Source organism: Marmota monax, unplaced genomic scaffold (genome assembly GCF_021218885.2).
Source record: "Marmota monax isolate L192 unplaced genomic scaffold, Marmota_monax_Labrador192_F-V1.1 WCK01_AAM20220418_F8-fsc00326, whole genome shotgun sequence".
Classification (NCBI taxonomy): Eukaryota; Metazoa; Chordata; class Mammalia; order Rodentia; family Sciuridae; genus Marmota; species Marmota monax.
This window is the reverse complement of record NW_026693533.1, coordinates 640,911-657,668: the sequence shown is the minus strand read 5'-3', so window position 1 is coordinate 657,668 and position 16,758 is coordinate 640,911. Positions and strand designations below refer to the sequence as shown.

The following is a 16,758-nucleotide window of genomic DNA, read 5'->3' as shown; positions in this document are numbered from 1 at the left end:
TCCTATTGAGGAATTTGGAGCCTGACCCCACAGTATGTAGATCGTAGCCAACTTTTTCTTCTATCAGACGGCGTGTCTCTGATTTGATATCAAGCTCCTTGATCCATTTTGAATTCACTTTTGTGCATGGCGAGAGAAAGGGATTCAGTTTCATTTTGTTGCATATGGATTTCCAGTTTTCCCAGCACCATTTGTTGAAGATGCTATCCTTCCTCCATTGCATGCTTTTAGCCCCTTTATCAAATATAAGGTAGTTGTAGTTTTGTGGATTGGTTTCTGTGTCCTCTATTCTGTACCATTGGTCCACCCACCTGTTTTGGTACCAGTACCATGCTGTTTTTGTTACTATTGCTCTGTAGTATAGTTTGAAGTCTGGTATCGCTATACCGCCTGATTCACACTTCCTGCTTAGCATTGTTTTTGCTATTCTGGGTCTTTTGTTTTTCCATATGAATTTCATGATTGCTTTCTCTATTTCTACAAGAAATGCCATTGGGATTTTGATTGGCATTGCATTAAACCTATAGAGAACTTTTGGTAATATCGCCATTTTGATGATGTTAGTTCTGCCTATCCATGAACAGGGTATATTTTTCCATCTTCTAAGATCTTCTTCTATTTCTCTCTTTAGGGTTCTGTAGTTTTCATTGTATAAGTCTTTCACCTCTTTTGTTAGGTTGATTCCCAAGTATTTTATTTTTTTTGAAGATATTGTGAATGGAGTGGTTGTCCTCATTTCCATTTCAGAGGATTTGTCGCTGATATACAGGAATGCCTTTGATTTATGCGTGTTGATTTTATATCCTGCCACTTTGCTGAATTCATTTATTAGCTCTAATAGTTTCTTTGTAGACCCTTTTGGGTCTGCTAGGTATAGAATCATGTCATCCGCAAATAGTGATAATTTAAGTTCTTCTTTTCCTATTTTGATGCCTTTAATTTCTTTCGTCTGTCTAATTGCTCTGGCCAGTGTTTCGAGAACTATGTTGAACAGAAGTGGTGAGAGAGGGCATCCCTGTCTTGTTCCAGATTTTAGAGGGAATGCCTTCAATTTTTCTCCATTCAGAATGATGCTAGCCTGAGGCTTAGCATAGATTGCTTTTACAATATTGAGGAATGTTCCTGTTATCCCTAGTTTTTCTAGAGTTTTGAACATAAAGGGATGCTGTACTTTGTCGAATGCTTTTTCTGCATCTATCGAGATGATCATATGATTCTTATTTTTAAGTCTATTGATGTGGTGAATAACATTTATTGATTTCCTTATATTGAACCAGCCTTGCATTCCCAGGGATGAATCCTACTTGATCATGGTGCACAATTTTTTTGATAAGTTTTTGTATCCGAGTGGCCAGAATTTTATTGAGGATTTTTGCATCTAGGTTCATTAGAGATATTGGTCTGTAGTTTTCTTTCTTTGAAGTGTCTTTGTCTGGTTTAGGTATCAGGGTGATGTTGGCCTCGTAGAATGAATTTGGAAGTTCTCCCTCTTTTTCTATTTCCCGAAGTAGCTTGAAAAGTATTGGTGTTAGTTCCTCTTTAAAGGTTTTGTAAAACTCTGCTGTATACCCATCCGGTCCTGGGCTTTTCTTAGTTGGTAGTCTTTTTATGGTTTCTTCTATTTCCTCAATTGATATTGGTCTGTTTAGGTTGTCTATATCCTCCTGACTCAATCTGGGCAGATCATATGACTTAAGAAATTTATCTATGCCTTCACTATCTTCTAATTTATTGGAGTATAAGGATTCAAAATAATTTTTGATTATCTTCTGTATTTCTGAAGTGTCTGTTGTGATATTGCCTTTTTCATCCCGTATGCTAGTAATTTGAGTTCTCTCTCTTCTTCTCTTCGCTAGCATGGCTAAGGGTCTGTCGATTTTGTTTATTTTTTCAAAGAACCAACTTTTAGTTTTGTCAATTTTTTCAATTGTTTCTTTTGTTTCGATTTCATTAATTTCAGCTCTGATTTTAATTATTTCTTGCCTTCTACTTCTTTTGCTCTTGTTTTGCTCTTCTTTTTCTAGGGTTTTGAGATGAAGTATGAGATCATTTATTTGTTGGTTTTTTCTTTTTTTAAGGAATGAACTCCAAGCAATGAATTTTCCTCTTAGAACTGCTTTCAATGTGTCCCATAGATTCCGATATGTTGTGTCTGTGTTTTCATTAATCTCTAAGAATTTTTTAATTTCTTCCTTGATGTCTTCTATAACCCATTGATCATTCAGTAACCTATTGTTCATTCTCCAAGTGATGTATTCTTTTCCCTTCCTTCTTTTATCATTGATTTTCAGTTCCATTCCATTATGATCAGATAGGATGCATGGTATTATCTCTACTCCTTTATATTGTCTAAGAGTTTCCCTGTGACATAATATATGATCTATTTTTGAGAAGGATCCATGTGCTGCTGAGAAAAAAGTGTAACTGCTTGATGTTGGGTGGTATATTCTATATATGTCAATTAAGTCTAGGTTATTAATTGTGTTATTGAGTTCTATAGTTTCCTTATTCAACTTTTGTTTGGAAGATCTGTCCAGTGGTGATAGAGGTGTGTTGAAGTCTCCCATGATTATTGTATGGTGGTCTATTAGACTCTTGAACTTGAGAAGAGTTTGTTTGATGAACATAGCTGCACCATTGTTTGGGGCATATATATTTATGATTGTTATGTCTTGTTGGTGTATGGTTCCCTTGAGCAGTATGTAGTGTCCCTCTTTATCCCTTTTGATTAACTTTGGCTTGAAATCTATTTTATTTGATATGAGTATGGATACTCCTGCTTGTTTCCGAAGTCCATATGAGTGATATGATTTTTCCCAACCTTTCACCTTCAGCCTATGTATGTCTTTTCCTATCAAATGCGTCTCCTGTAGGCAGCATATTGTTGGGTCTTGTTTTGTGATCCATTCTACTAGCCTGTGTCTCTTAATTGGTGAGTTTAAGCCATTAACATTTAGGGTTATTATTGAGATATGGGTTGTTCTTCCAGCCATATTTGTTTATTTATGTTACTAAACATGGTTTGTTTTCCTCTTTGATTATTTTCCCCCCTTTAGTGTCCTACCTCCCACTGTTGGTTTTCATTGTTATTTTCCATTTCCTCTTCCTGTAATGTTTTGCCAAGGATGTTTTGAAGAGATGGTTTTCTAGCTGCAAATTCTTTTAACTTTTGTTTATCGTGGAAGGTTTTAATTTCATCTTCCATCCTGAAGCTTAATTTCGCTGGAAACACAATTCTTGGTTGGAACCCATTTTCTTTCAGTGTTTGAAATATGTTATTCCAGGATCTTCTAGCTTTCAGAGTCTGTGTTGAAAGATCAGCTGTTATCCTGATTGGCTTACCCCTAAATGTGATCTGCTTCCTTTCTCTTGTAGCTTTTAAAATTCTCTCCTTATTCTGTATGTTGGGCATCTTCATTATAATGTGTCTAGGTGTGGGTCTCTTATGATTTTGCACATTCGGCGTCCTGTAGGCTTCTAGGATTTGGGGTTCTGTCTCATTCTTCAAGTCTGGGAAGTTTTCTCGTATTATTTCATTGAATAGATTGCTCATTCCTTTGGTTTGAAACTCTGTCCCTTCCTGTATCCCAATGACTCTTAAATTTGGTCTCTTGATGTTATCCCATATTTCTTGGATGTTCTGCTCATGGTTTCTTAACAGTCTTGCTGAGCTGTCTATGTTCTTTTCAAGTTGAAATACTTTATCTTCATTGTCTGATGTTCTGTCTTCTAAGTGTTCTACTCTGCTGGTAGTATTCTCAATTGAGTTTTTAAGTTGGCTTATTGCTTCCTGCATTTCTAGGATTTCTGTTTGTTTGTTTTTTATAACCTCTATTTCCCTGTATAGTTGATCTTTTGCTTCTTGGATTTGTTTATGTAATTCATTGTTGAAGTGATCTTTCATTGTCTGATTTTGCTGTCTGATGTCTTCCTTGAGACTCCAGATCATCTGAAGCATGTATATCCTGAATTCTTTATCTGACATTCCATCTGCTGCAGCTGTTACCTCTTCTAACGTTGAGTTGACCTGCAATGCTTGTGGTCCTTTCTTTCCTTGTCTCTTCATACTGTTCGCGTTCCTTTCTACTTGGTGAAACTGTTGTGCTATTGAATTTTCCCCTTATATATTTATATTGGTCTTGTATAGTTGCAAAGTCTCCCTCGCAGGCGCGGGCGGCGGCTCTGTCCCTCTGCGGGCCGCTAGGCTTGTTCTGTCGGTGGTCACAGTTCTGTCTACTCTGCAGGCGCAGGCAGCGGAACTGCCCCTCTGCAGGCCTCTGGGGCTGTACTGCCAATGGGTCGCAGGTGCGCCTACCTTGCAGGCGCGGGGGGGGGGCGGCTCTACCCTTCCTCAGGCCACTGGGCCTGTTCTGTCTCTTGGTTGCAGGTCTGGCGTGCTCTGATGGTGGTCACAGTTCCGTCTACCTTGCAGGCGCTGGGGGGAGGGGGCGGCTCTGCCTCTCAGCAGGTCGCTGCTCCTCTTCTGCCGGTGGGTTGCAGGCCCGCCTACCTTGCAGGAGTGATTGGAAGCTCTGTCCCGCCGCGGGCCACTGGGCCTTTTCTGTCAGTGGTCACAGTTCCCCTACCTGGCAGACGCGGGGGGTGTGAGGCGGCTCTGCCCCTCAGCAGGCCGCTGGGCCTGCTCCGTGCATGGTCACAGTTCCCTCTACTTTGCCGGCGCAGGGGGAGGGGGCGGCTCAGCCTCTCAGCAGGCCGCTGCTCCTCTTCTGCCGGTGGGTCACAGGCCCGCCTACCTTGCAGGAGTGATTGGAAGCTCTGTCCCGCCGCGGGCCACTGGGCCTTTTCTGTCGGTGGTCACCGTTCCACCTACCTGGGAGGCGCGGGGGGTGGGGGGCGGCTCTGCCCCTCAGCAGGCCGCTGGGCCTGCTCTGTGCGTGGTCACAGTTCCCTCTACCTTGCCGGCGCCCACATTTTTCTTTCTTTCGTCCTTACTCTCTCCCCTCCATCAGTCCATCATAGACACATTAATCAATTCTACACTCATGCACTAAACACCTGTAATTCGACAGTTGTTATAAAAACCGCATTGAGAATCTGACATATCATGGGCTTCTAGACTTTTCCACTTATTTGTAATTCACAATAATTGACCCATTTGACAGCCCATTGGATGGCTGACTCAGTATCTGTAACTGTTCTAAGCACTAGAATAGAACAATGTCTATTCTGACAAGACCTTGGCATTTATAAAGCTCATATTCTAATATCAGGCCAGAAAATTTCTTTCCTCTCTGGACCCATTTTCTCATCTGTGAATCAAAAAGAATAATAATATCTTTATTTTAGTTTTGTTTTAAGGGACATGGGATAATGATAAACAAAAAGCTTAGCTCAGCTATGGCTTTCACCAACTAAAATAACTATACTGCATATTTGTTTAATTACTATATTTATGACTGAACTTTACACACAAAAGTAAGAGATTGGGGCCCACCTCCATAGAAAAAAAATGTTTTGCCTCTTTGGTGGCTTTGTTTTACCCACAAGACATAACATGACTTTGTTTAAGCAGGCCTGGCTGCTTGGCACAATTAAACAGATTACTTTGACTCAATGGATATAGGATGTAAGGAGTGGAAAAGTGAAGAATCAAAAGAAAATTCTTTGGGCTCTAGTTGGAACTGCTGAGTGTGCAATAGTGATAGTGACAGAGATATATTTACAACATATATTTTGGACGGAAGATAATGCATTTAATTTGAGTGATAGAAAATTACTAATGGAGTGAATCTGTTAAAATATCTGGATTTCCTTTTTTTCGTTTGGTGTTCAAGACAGAGAAATACAATGTATACATATGCTACAGTTTGTATTCATGAGCATATAGATTTTAATTAAAGCTGTTAGGAGTAGATGAAATAACCCGCAGGTTAAGGACTATTAGAGAATCTCAAACACCCACGTTTTTTTAAATGTTAAGGGAAAAAGAGTCTAGAACTTATTTTCCCCAAAAAATATGCTGTAGTATAATAGTATACTATCAATTTGTTGTACATTTTGTTATGACTTTGATCTTTATGCCTTCAGAAGACCCTGTGGGACCTGGGTTTTCCAGAGCCATGTTTTAGACTGAATTCCTCTCAGCATAGATAACTTCATTTGTTTCCCAAAATGCTGCACAAATATAATTTTCTTTGTCTTCATGATGTAAAGAAATGTTCAAAATGCTCCACCATTTACTTTCTTGCTAACATTTCAGTGAATGACTTTACCTCTTTCTATCAGAAATCACTCAACTTCCTGTCAAAATATGTACAAGTTTACAGCATTTGAAAATATACATCTTTCTTGAATTTCCAAGTTTCTAAGCAAAGGGACTGTTCCTTTTCCTTTATTTTCAATTTTTTCACTAATGATGCAAGAGGGAACCTCTTTAAACTGCCTCTGAAATTTTTTGTCAGGATATTAATCACCTTTGATAGATTTTTTTTTCTTTCTAAATGACTAAATGCTTCTACCCAGAATAAGTCAGCTCTCCAAGAATCTTCAGTTTCTTTCAGTAGGAAGTAATACTTTGACACAATAATCAAAATTTAGAGATGCTCATTTTTACTGGATTTGTCATTGTTTCCAATTTTCCTCAGTGGAGAGATTTAAAATTAGATTTTTTTGAGTGTGTGGTGCTGAGTATTGAACCCAGGTTCTTGGGCATGCAAGGCAAGCACTCTACCAACTAAGCTATATTCCCATCCCCCTAAAATTCGATAGATAAGATTGATTGATTGATGTAAAATAGGTGTTCGCACAGATATTACAATTAAATTCGGGGCTGCATGTGCAGTAAATGGGTTCATACATACATCTCTTTGTATCTTCCCAGCATATCTTTGGGATGTATTAAAAAAGTGAGATTACCAAATTAAAGATTAAATGTATATATAATTTTGCTTCTTGCCAAAATTTTCTTCCTTGGGTATGTACCATCTTGCATTTCTACCAACAAAAATATGAGAGTTTCTGTTTGCTTAAAACCTTGTCAACAAAATATGAGGCTTTAGATGTTCTATCAATCTAATAGATAAAGAAAAGCATTGATATCTCAGTGTACCTTCTTATGATTGTGAAGTTGAATAGCTTTTCCTGTGCTTAGGAACCATTTTCCATGAACTATTTATTTTCCTACCCAACTTTTATGGACATATTCTTTAGTATTTCTAGAGAGTACTTGCATATTAGGTATAATAATATTGTTTTATGTAAGTATAAAACATACATGTATGTGTGTATATATATATATAATCTACATATATATATGTATATAAGGTAGAACTATATCTTTCAAACTTAGTCTTTCTTTTCTTCATTTAGTCTTTTTCAATATTATCAACATAATTGTCTATCTTTTCCATTAGTACTTTATTGATTTTGAGTAACAGAGAATTTTCCTCTTTTCCAATTTAAAGAGGAAATGTCCCATTTCTTTCGGTAATTATTTGGTTCGCATTTTTTATAAGTAAATATCTGAGTGTTTCAAATTTATCTTGATATATAGATAAGAAAGTTAACAAATTTTAATTTTTAACATTCTTGTCCATATTTAGTTATACACCATTTATTAAAACATTCTCCTCCAATGATTTTACCTCCTGCTTTTATCATATCCTGAATTTATACACAAATTGGGCTTATTTCTAAACTTCTCTTATGTCTATCTGCCTAGTCAGACAAAAGTGCTCACTGTTTTAAATGGCTTTATAGTATATTTTAATATCTGGTTCAGCAATAGGTATCTGCACTCTTCTTTTCAGTATTTCCTTAGTTTTTTTTTTTTTGAATGTTTATTCTTCTAAATAAATTTTATAATTAACTCTTTCCCTCTAGGTAAAAAGCAAATATGATTCTTGTCCTTTACTTTTGACTGTGTCTTCCTGACTTCTTCAAAAATGAACTCTAGTAGCTAATCGTACTCTTCACAATCCTCATTCTTTTTGCTTTTTCCTATTTTCACTTGTAAGCAAGCAAGAGTTTTTTCTCTTCTTAACAGAACCATGTGCATACACATCTCTTTGTGCATGTACACATGCATGTTTGTGTACTACTTACTTTTCTTGGCCAATCTATGGGACCATCTTTTCCTGGATCCTCTTTCTTGGTCTTCAACATTGTGAACAATGTACTTGCATGGGAATCACCTACAAAATTTTCAAACATATACAACAATGCTGCTCTGGAAGAGACATATTAGAAATTTAATTTTTATATTGTGTAAAAAATATTTTTATCTCAAAGAGCAAATAAATTATGAAACAAATTTGAAAATTACTTAAAATTTTAAAAAATGACCAATTTGCTGATATTTTCTTTCAAACAGTTGGTATTAATTTCAAAATACAAGTTGTTAACTAATGTCATGAGGCATTCAAAATTGTCATAGCTGCAGAATCAAATATTGCCAGGTTATCTTTGCATTACCACAGGTTTTTTAAAAGTGCAAAATTACAACTTACACCAAATGCTATCTTGGACTTTCACTTACATAAGTGACATTTTATATGGCCTGATAATTTCATGATTGATTTCAGGGTTGAAAATTTGAGAAATGCTAGACTTTTTTAAATAAAAATATAACCAAGCTATAAAAGAGTCTCAACATTATCAAGTTCTTAAATTATGTTTCAGTACATTTTGAAATTTTGATGCTTGAAATTTTGATGCTATAAATTATTGCTTTATAGCAATGAAGGAACTGATGGTCATTGAGGTAAAAATAGATGAATTCCCATAAAGGACATGAAAGGAAAATTTAAGACCCAGGACAAGATTTTGATAACTGTGATGCTTATAAAATGCTATATATGAATTCTTAACTGTGAAAGAGTGGAGGCACACTATTGTTTACCATTTGAGAGATAAAAACAGAACTTAGAGACATGAAATGCCCTACCCAAGGTGATTAAACAGAAGGAACTGAAACCCTGATTATTCTGTTTATTTATCACCACCATTAAAATTTTTAATGTTTTCTCATGCAGGATCTCCCTCAGCAGGTAGGATTGACATTACTAAAAATAATAGAAATGATCATGCATGTATTATCTAAGGTAAACAAACCTATCCTTAATATTTTGATTAGATTACAAGTAGACAATTCTACTAATAATTCCATAATACAAAATTCCTGAAAACCAAGATTTTATATAAATTTGGCACTAAAACTTCTTCAGATAAAGAAACTGACCCAAACTGCTTGAAATTGTATCTCATATCTCATATATATATATATATGATACACACACACACACATACACACTATTTATTGTGATTATCATGTTCTACTGAACAAGTATAAATTTTCTGCTTCAGACTTTGCTGAGATGATACATAATACATATTACATATCTAGTACATATTCAGATATGTTTTAAATCTGAACTGCTTGTGCCCAAAAGACTTTGAGGAATCCTGTGATATGGCAAAATAGCAAAAATGCCAGTCTTCAAATTCTACTTGCTTCTTATTGATTTTTTAAAATATTTTTTTAGTTGTCAATGGACCTTTATTTTTTTATTTACTTATATGTGGTGCTGAGGATCTAACCCACTACCTCACACATTCCAGGCAAGTGCGCTACCATTGAGCCACAGCCTCAGCCCCTTCTTATTGATTTTTAAATGAATTCTTTTCAGAATAGTTTTGAAAACCGTTCACCTCAGTGTTCATGGAACTGTCAGCTTGCTCTGTGCTCTTGGACAAGGTACTATTTTTCTTTAAGAACCATCAAATGAGGATAAATGGAATCTTCCCTAGGCTTGTGATATGATAGTTTTAATTGCCAAGGAGTAAAATTTATGTGATAAGATTTTTTTAGCCAATGTACTTGTTATAGTTTAAAATTGGACTGCTCCCCCAAAGCTCATGTGTTCAAGTCTTGATCCCCACTACATGAGTGTCCAGAGGTAGGGTTTGGGGAAAGTGGTTAGATCATGAGTGCTCTGACCTCATTACCAGATTAATCTTTGATAGCTGAATGGACCACTGGAAGGTGGAAAAAACTGTAGCAGATGGGGCATGGGTGATGGAAGGAGGTCAATGGGGGTGTTCCTTTAGTACTATGTCTTTGCCCTGGACCCTTCCCCACTCTCTAATTTGATCTCTTTGCTTCCTGCCTCCCATGATCTGAGCAGTTTTTCTCTGCCATACCCTTCTACATGATGTATGCCTCATATTAAGCCCAAAGCAATGGAGTCACCTGACTATGGGTGGAAAACTCTGAAACTGTGAGGCAAAATAAATCTTTCTTCCTTGAAATTGTTCTCATCAGGTATTTTGATCATAGTGATGAAAAGCTGACTATAACAATACTATACTGCATTTGTGAATAATTGTTTTCGTTCTGTTAAAAACTAGCATTTTCTTAAACAATATATTTAGGATGGCTCTCACATTCACTAAAATTACTTTTTAAAATCATTAACAGATTCATAATGGTAGCTTACAGAATGGCAGACATTTTTAATGTATTGATTGGCAAGTACATCTTCAATATGACTACCATTACATATGCTAGTCAATTTTACCTCAAATCTTTAAAAGTTTATACTATTTCTAAAAGAAGAAATACTGAAGGAAACTAAGAGAAAAAAAATTTGAACAACAAAGAGGTAAATAATAGTATTTAGACGTTATATCCACCAGAAAGTCTTATTTTTTGTAAATTTATAATTTGCTTAAAGAAGTTAATAGATACACTGAAAATTTTCTGTAGCCGGCATGATGGCTTAGTTTTAGTCATTGTCTAAAATTGGAAATTAAATAAACAAACTTACCAAGAAAGAATTGCTATTTCTACCCCAAAGTATGATAGGTATAATACTAAGGCTTGTGATAGTAAAACCATCACCTGTTTTCATACTTTTCTAATTCACTGATGATATTAAGATTAAAATTCCTCAAAATTGAATTAATAACTGGAGTATGTTTGTCTAGTAAAAAATTCTTCACAGATTAGAAAAATTTATTTAATTAGAATAAATTATATAGAGTGAAGGCATCATAGCTATGTATTTCTTCTAGAATATTTTGCAATATTTCATAGCAAGAAGAAATAATATAAATTCCTGACATAACTCTGATGACTGTATCAACAGTTTATTATTCCATGACAAATTGACTCCAGGGTTTTATTGCATTTTTTTTGAGAAATATCATTTACTTTTTATCCAAGTGAATGAGTATATAATATTATGTAGATTCCCAGAAAATGATTTTGAGTTTTTCTGTATTTCCAGAAACCATTCTCACAAGGTTGAACTTAGAAAAAAAGCTTTTATATGATAATATTGTTCTGTCTATAGAATATTAATTGAACAAAACAAACTAAGTTTTTCTTCTTAAAGAAGTGCTATAGGTTTCAAAAAGGGTAATTGCTAAATTGATGATTTATGGTAAATAAAATATGTAGGCAATGAATTTTCCATATCTCTATATATATTAAAATCATACTCTTGCTTCATGGAGTTGTATCATAATCTTCCTAGAACATTAATTTTACGGTAATACCAATACTTTTATTTACCATCATCATTAACTTCATTGCACTTAATTACACCTATATTTTATCTTTACAACTGGAAATTCAAGTGTTGTGTTTTGGTATATGTGTAAGAAAAACGTGACCAACTTGAGTAAAATATTTTTGTAACTGAGAAAAAATGTTAACTGGTTGAGTGGACTTTTTACTATTAACATTTTATTATTGGTTGAATAAATAAGCAGTCAACAAGAAAGTAAAGAATGAGCTATCTAAATGTACTAAAACAAAAAAAAAAGGCAAATTTCTTGTTCTGACAGTTATTTATGCTCTCAACTTAAATAATTAGAAAAAATATCAATCATGTGCAATCATTGGAGAAAAGGAAGCTTTAACTTCCTTTGTTCTCCAAAGGAAGTGAATCAAATGAGGTAACCCATTCACAGGCTGGTAGTCCAGGAAGTCGACCCAAAATAAGAAAATAGAACCATAAACAAGCAGAAAAATCAATCACATGAAACACATACAGAAAACATGAGTATTAATGTAGTTATTACAATATATTCTGTATGTGGAGAAATTGAAGCTCCTAAAGGTGCATAATTCATTATTGGAAATAAAAATCTTCATGGGATTAACCTCATAATGGCTACTACAGAAGATAATATAAAAATGCAAAAGCCATTATGATAGACTAACCAAAATGCATTGATGAGAGTGATGGGGGAAAAATAATGAAAAATACAGTGTTAATTACCACTAGGATGAAATCAAGTTATCTTACATACTTGCAGTTTTCATCCCAATAGGACAGAGGAGAATGAATATTTGAAGAAATAATAATGGTCACTTTTTTGAATTTGATAACTTATATGCAAGAATAAAATTTATATTCAAGTAATATAACATTAAAAATAATTCCAAGACATGATATACAAAATTGCTATAAATAAATGATAAAATATCTCAAAAGGAGTCAGAGGATTAAAAAAACACACTCTTTTTTTTTTAAAAAAAAAAGAAGAAATCTGTCAACAGACATCCTGTTAAAAATTTGGCAAATCCAAAAACCATAGAGAGACATCTTTGGAGTACTACCTAGTGTACCTAAAACAATATGGTCTACCCGGACATACGTATTTATTATCACTCTCTAAAATGAAGGTGAATAAAGACAATTTCAGCAAATGCTAAGAGATTTCACTAATAGCGTATCTTTACTCTGAACAATGTTAAAGGACGTTGCTAAGACAGGATGTAAACAACGTTAGGTGGAAGTTTGGATTTATACCCACAAAATGATAAGTGTGGATAAATATGAAAGATTTCACATGGTGTGGTATCTCCCATCTTAAAACTTTATCTCGCTCCATTCTTCCCTCCCTCCCCCTGTTGGTCTTCATATCTTTTTCATTTCTATATAGCTTCCCTCTTCCTTCCTATTTATTACTCCATAATAACCATCATCTCTCACCTATGTTTCTGTTTCAAAAAAGCCTAATATTTCTGAATCTAAACTTGGTCCCTTCCAAAGTTCATTTCCCACAGAGCAAAAAATATATGTTTAATAGAAAACTGGATCATGCTGCCAACCCCACTACCATACCTGACAAATTTTAAATGCTTTCTCATTATACTTAGAATACAATTCAAACTCCCATCCAAGATCCACAAGCCCTTCAGGGATCTCGACCCACCCCCCCAACCCCTGTTGCCTTTTCAACATCATTTGCAGTTAATCATTTGCAGTTAATCCCTTTGTTCACTTGCGCCCATGCCCTAGTGCCTGCTTCTCCTCTTAAACTGCACTATCTCAGGTGTCCCAGTTCCCATTCTACTTGGTTTGGAACACTCCACTACCTTTGCCTGACAACACCTTTATGTTCCAACAAATTTATAATTTTACTTATAATTTATAGCTTTATTTTGCTTGCTATAATAATATTAGGTAATCTTTTCATAATATCTGATATCAACTAGGCATTATGCCTAAGAACTATATATTAATTTAAAATTGTATTATTTACTTATAATTTATTTCTACAACAAACTATGTGATAACACTACTATTGTTCCTGTTTTCCAGGTGAGGAAACTAAACCCATTGAGAATAAGTGAAATTAAGTGAATTCCCTAAGATCTCATAATTTGTCATTGATAGAGCCAGAATTTTAATGTAGACAATCTGGTTTAGGAGGCTTTTGTCTTAAATGGACCTCTTAATCTGATATTTTATTATCCAAAATATTTCTTTGATTAAGATTACATAATGGACATGTTTTTTCAGAAGTTATATTTGTTTACTAGGGTCATCATAACAAATACCACAAACTAGGGGGCCTAAATTAGAAGTTTGTTTTCTCACAATTATGGAGGCTGGAAGTCCATGATCAAGGCACCAAAAAGACTGGTACATTGTGAGGCCTCTCATAACTGACAGGAAACATTTAAACTTTATTCTTCTTTTTCAAAAATCCTGAAAATATTTCAAATGAAAATTTCAAACAAAATATAGTAAAAATTTAAATTTACAATTTGTGAATTAGTATGCATAAATTAATTTTTAAGAACTACAGGAGTATGATTTTATTTCCATTATTTAAGATACACTTATACAAACTAAGAATATTTTCTACTTGAAAATTTTAACTGAATAAGTATATGCTAATTAATTTAGAAATTAACTTAGAAAAAATAAGTTTCTCTGTAATACTCTGTACTCTTTGACTTTTTTAACCCTATAGAATTTCTTATAAAGTTTTCGATATTCTATATTTTCAATTTATCATAATAACAATTTATCATAATAACAGTTTTATTTAGATAATTATCTCATTTTAATTAGATAATTATCTCAAGATTGAAGCGATACTTTCACTGGCAGAAATTTAAACTATATAATGCTGTTTGTTAATTTGCCAAGATCAGAGTTTATCGGAACACAGTGAATATTTAGCAATAGATTCTCTTAGTAGATATTTTTTCTTTAAAAATAGAATTTTGATTTTGGAGTTTATGAAACCAAACCTACCAAAGGAAATTTATTTCGGTCAATAAGTATGGTTTTATACTTTTGGTTCAGACCTCATTTGTGATCATTATGTGTTTTTGCTATAGTCAGTGATAATTATTATGATGGGGTCTTAACAATCCAGCAAACTTGTATCATTTTCTCATACAGAATTTAGAAATTTAAAATAAAAACCACAGAGAATGAATAATAGAGGCAGAAATACCAGATTTACAACTGATAATAACTATTGTTGAATGTGACTTTTATGTGTAACTCCAATATAATTTTTTTTTGAACCTCAGTATTTCTTAAATACAAAGTCACAAAGAGAAAAAGACAACTGCAGACCTTCCAACAAAGCATTTGTGAATATCGTCTGAAAAGTTATCTGTTAAAATATTTTCCTTGTGTCATAGTTCAGTAATTCCACTGCTTATACAAGAAACTGTGTCATTTGTAGCCAAATGAAAAGGAGATTTCTGGTAGTCCTAGTATGTTTCGGTGGATTATATGATTTAGTCTCCATAGTGCATTGCCAATTTCAGTTTCTTTGAAAAGCAGTCGTGGAAATTCACATGAGAGGAAAATTTCTCAAGAAAAAAAGACTTGAATCAAAATTGCTTTTCATACCAATTATAAACAAATAGATAAGTGAGTGAATTGAAGAACAGTAGAGTAGAGTAAAGGAAATAGAGGGAGTGAGGGAGAGAGGAGTGGAGTCACCATGAATGAAATGGTTATAAATTAAACTTCATGAATGTATGATTTTGTCAAAATGAATCCAACTATGATGTATGATTCTAATGTGCTAGTCAAACCAAAAACCTGTTTTGCATAAGGAGAAATCATTCTGATTATGTTCTCTTTGTGCATTATTCATTATGCTGGAATGGACCATATTTCGAGAAAACATCAGTTTATACTAGTTGGATTCCAGGTTCCAGCTAGTTTAGTGAACTATCTATTCACACGTATAATTGCTAGATTTAGCAAATAAAAATACTGAATTCCCAGTGGAATCTGAATTTCAGATAAACAACAAATAATTGTAGAATGTCACATATAGTCTTTGGGACATATTTATATTAAAACCAACTATAAGTTGTTTACCTATAATTCATATTTCACTGGGAATTATCCATTTTGCCTATAACCCTAACGTTATTATAAGATTCAAGTTTTTGTATCTAACCCATAGACTTTCAACCAAATTATATTCTTTTATTTGAATATTAACTTGATGAGCCTATGACTATAATAGTTACATTGGTAAACTTATGGTTAGTTTTTCTTTGTAAGAATTTTTATTTGTGAACATTAAAAATAAGTATTCTTGCATATCTGTTTGAAATACCACAAGTGAAAATGTTGTCTTTCATGTTAGTGTGATAGTTTTCTAGTCACATGAACACAGTGGCCAATTTTATTTTATAAAAATAACATATCTTCTAGGACAGCTGTTATTTTTTAATCAAGGTCAGTCATGCTGGTCTTATAAGATCTCTACTATAATACAGTTATTTAAGTATTGATGTCTCTTCATTAGTATGAAATTTATTTTTAGAATTTTGATCAAACTGTAAAACTTAGTAGTTCCTTCAGGAAGCGTGCTTACTTGCAACAGAAAAAACGCAAAAATATTCTATGGCCATGGAGCAGGATTTGTTAAGAGTATCCTCACAGGATATACAGATTACCCATGGGATGAATTATGTTTATTAACTTTAATTTGGGCACTCTATAAAGAAGTTTCTTTAACTCACAGTTTTGGAGGCAGAATACCCAAGATTGGATGGTCCTGTTGATTGAGCCATGGTAATGGTCCCCTTGGCTACATCACCTCATGGCAGGAGTATATATGAAATGGAGAAATCCCAAGGTGAAACAGGAAGGCAGAATGCCAGGAGCTGCCAGTCTTACTCTTTTATAACAACTTGCTCTTATTAGAACTAGCTCAGAGGATTGTCCCAGTCCCTTCTGAGGACAGTGCCTCCAATGACCAACCCCTAGATCAACCTTTTAAGGTCTACCACTCCCGTGTCTCCATAGTGAGGACCAACCTTCCAACACATGAACCTTTGGGACACACAATTCAGGCTACATCTAAGCTATTGCACCTGCATAGTGCTAACCTCCTCCTTAAGGATGTTTTCAGAGTGAATTAACAAAATTAAAATTGTACATTCTTTATTTTAATATTTAGTGATTTAGATGAAAAACAAGTGATTCAATGGTACACTTACTTTTTTTAAAT

The 16,758-nt window shown here is 34.2% G+C and overlaps 1 protein-coding gene across 8 annotated transcripts in view; it reads left to right on the top strand.

The window, feature by feature from the left end:
- The window catches only part of Kcnt2 (potassium sodium-activated channel subfamily T member 2), a 387,627-nt gene that overhangs the window by 359,368 nt on the left and 11,501 nt on the right, over positions 1-16,758 (top strand). The window lies entirely within an intron of this gene.